Consider the following 3,511-nt stretch of genomic DNA (forward strand, 5'->3'; position numbering starts at 1 on the left):
GATAGGTACACTTGCCTTCATCGTGATAATAGTTAGTTTCAAGGCAATTAATTATAAAATTTTAAAACCTGTCGCGAATATCACGTATTAAGTTTTTGGCACCGTTGCCGGGGAACTAAGATATTAGGAACACTCGATTTTTATTACTTTAGCCATTTTGCTTTATTTGAAATTTAAATTTTTATTTTCTTTTCTAATTTTTCTTTTATTCACTCCTGGCAGGTTTTTATAGTGTATGACTAGAAGAAACCCGTCGGGACCATTACTATTTGATAGTGAGATCGATCACACAGTTTGCAGAAACCGAAGAGAAATAAGGCAAAGCTTAAGATACACGGAGGAAGAGCAAGAGGACGATACTTCAGCCACAACCAAGGAGATGGCTGAAAACCAAGAAAATCCGCTACCTTCTGTGATTGCTACTAATCAAAATCCTGCTCCACGTACTATTTATGATTATGCTAAACCTTCTTTAACAGGAACTGAATCGAGCATAGTTAGGCCTGCTGTTGCTGAAAGTAATTTTGAACTGAAACCTAACACCATTCAAATGATCCAACGGTTTGTTCAGTTTGATGGTTTGCAGGATGAGTACCCAAACTTTCATTTGGCGAATTTGTTAGAGTTTTGCAACACTTTTAAAATCAATGGCGTTTCTGATGATGCCATTCACCTTCAGTTGTTTCCATTTTCTTTGAGGAATAAGGCTAAATAGTGGTTGAACTCATTACCACAAGGGTCAATCACTACTTGGGAACAAATGACCGAAAATTTTTTATTAAAATATTTTTCGCCGGCTAAAACAGCCAAATTACGTAATGGTATCTCCTCTTTTATGCAGATGTATTTAGAAACACTCTATGATTCATGGGAGAGATACAAGGACCTTTTGCGAAGGTGCCCTCATCATGGGTTACCACCCTGGCTACAGGTTCAAATGTTTCACAATGGCCTGAATCTTTTGACTCGACAGATGATTGACGCAGCCGCTGGTGGAACTATCAATAATAAGACACCTGAGGATACTTATGAATTTATAAAAGATATGTCACTGAATAATTATCAGTGGAAAGTCATGAGGACAAAACCAACGAAAATAGCTGGCATTTTTAACGTCGACTCAGTCACCATGCTCTCTAATCAGGTAGAAGTTTTGAATAGAAAAATTGATGGTTTTCTTAGTTCTTCACAGGTTCACTCAGTAATGCAGTGTGAAGCAAATGGAGGTTGATCCAGTAATTCAGAATACCCATCCTATGGCCACAACATGGAGAACCAGCAGCTAAATTACATGGGTAATATTCCTCGATCTCAAAAGAATCCTTATAGTAATACTTAGAATGCAGGATGGAGGAACCGCCCAAATTTCTCATGGGAAGGCCAAAAGAATCAGAGACCACCACCACCTCCAGGCTTTCAACAACAACCTTACCAACAAGAGAAAAAACCAAACCTTGAGGAGATGCTAACAAAATTCATCTCGGTGTCAGAAACTCATTTCTAGAATACCGAGACAGCATTTAGAAATCAACAAGCGTCAATCCAAGGGCTCGAAACTTAGATAGGTCAGCTCGCTAAATTGATATCTGAACGACCACAAGGTAGCTTGCCGAGTAACACTGAATCTAACTTAAGGGAGCAACTCAATGCAATTATCATTCAGGATGAGGAAAGGTTAGTTGCACCTGAACCAGAATCGAGGGAAGAAACTATGGTAACTAAAGGTAAAGGTGAGGTGGACCACAATGAGCAGAAACCAGTAAGTAAAGAGTACAAACCTCGTGTGCCATACCCCAACGCGACAAGGAAAGACCGCACAGACGAACAATTCAGTAAATTCCTTAAATTATTAAAGAAATTACATATTAACTTACTGTTTATTGAAGCTCTTTCGCAGATGCCAAACGCAGTCAAATTCTTAAAGTAGCTTTTAACAAATAAGCGGAAGTTGGATGAGGCATCGCATATGGAGCTAAATACAGTTTGCTCAGCCATACTACAAAATAAGCTGGCCAACAAATTAAAAGATTTAGGGAGTTTTACGATTCCCTATTTAATTGGTAGCCTAGATGTTAATAATGCTTTGGCTGATTTAGGGGCTAGTATCAATGTCATGCCTTACAAAATGTTTAAGCAACTAGGTCTTGGGAAACCCAAACAAACTAGAATGAGTATTCAATTAGCCGGTAAAACAATCAGATTTCCTAGAGGGATTATTGAAGATGTACATGTTAAAATTGACAAATTTATATTCCTAGTTGGTTTCGTTGTTCTAGACATAGAGGAGGATAGTAACATTCCTTTAATTTTAGGAAGGCGCTTTTTAGCAACCGCTAGAACAATAATTGATGTTCTCACAGGTGAACTCACACTTCGTGTAGGAGACGAAACAATCACCCTTCAAGCTCGAATATGAGTAACACATAAAAATTTGAAGGTGGTTGTATAAATCATTCTACTAAAACTGACCATGTGGTGCAACCTACTTTTCAGGAAATAAGTTCGAAGAACCTACATGAGCCATGTTCAAGCAATAACAAAAGACCTATCTATGAAGAACGAAGGCTACAAATCGAGGAACTAAATGAATGGTGGACACATAAACCGAGGACACATGATAAACCAAAACCACGCCATGACGAGTTCAATGTCGCACCAAATCAACTTAAGGTTGGAGACAAAGTTCTACTAGATACAGCAGACCCTCATATTGCCACTTCTAAACCTAACGGAGCAATCCCTCTTACAATACTCAGTATTTTCCCATATGGTACAGTCAAGATAATTCATCCCAAATTCGGTACTTTTAAGGTAAACAGTACTCGTCTTAAAGCTTATGTTGATAAAATTGATAGCAGGGATGAGGAGTGTAAACTCCTCGCACCACCATGACCATGCACTAGAAAGGTATGTCGAGCTTAGACTATAAATAAGTGCTTCTTGGGAGGCAACCCGAGCACTAATGATGTTAACCTCTTTAAAATTTTAGTTTTTAACATCAAATCACTAACTGGGTCATTGAAACACAGGTTGTAACACCCCTTACTCGTATCCGTCGCTGGAACAGGGTACGAGGTATTAACAAATCATAGTACATACTATTAAATAAAACCGAGACAAAAATATGGCGTGCAATTAGATCATGAATCATTATAACATATGCCTTTAACAATACTAGCCAATTTCAAAGGCTTCGTACAAAATAATCGGTCAGATACTATAATTAATATTTTAAACCTAGGCAATTATGACACGTAACAAAATAACTGAGTCTACTATACATGCCATAATTCAAATTGTTCAGTTCAAATACCGAAAAGTATTGATAGTGTAGGCAGATCTTCAACGATCCTTGACTCTTGTGCAAGTTGGACGACACTATAAGACAAAAGAGAGAAAAGAAAGTAAGCTTATAGCTTAGTAAGCTAGTATATAAACAATGAATAAAGAATTTAATATGTTTACACAATAACTCAAGTGTATCTACATTTAATTTCACTATTTACTCCAC

At 37.5% G+C, this 3,511-nt stretch overlaps 1 non-coding gene across 1 annotated transcript; it reads right to left on the bottom strand.

Annotated features, from left to right (window-relative positions):
* Nucleotides 1-808: 808 nt before the first annotated feature.
* On the bottom strand, nt 809-915 carry LOC128287609 (small nucleolar RNA R71). The gene has a single exon (XR_008278308.1). It is a non-coding gene; the product is annotated as a small nucleolar RNA R71 (small nucleolar RNA).
* Nucleotides 916-3,511: the final 2,596 nt, after the last annotated feature.

Source organism: Gossypium arboreum, chromosome 13, assembly GCF_025698485.1.
Source record: "Gossypium arboreum isolate Shixiya-1 chromosome 13, ASM2569848v2, whole genome shotgun sequence".
Classification (NCBI taxonomy): Eukaryota; Viridiplantae; Streptophyta; class Magnoliopsida; order Malvales; family Malvaceae; genus Gossypium; species Gossypium arboreum.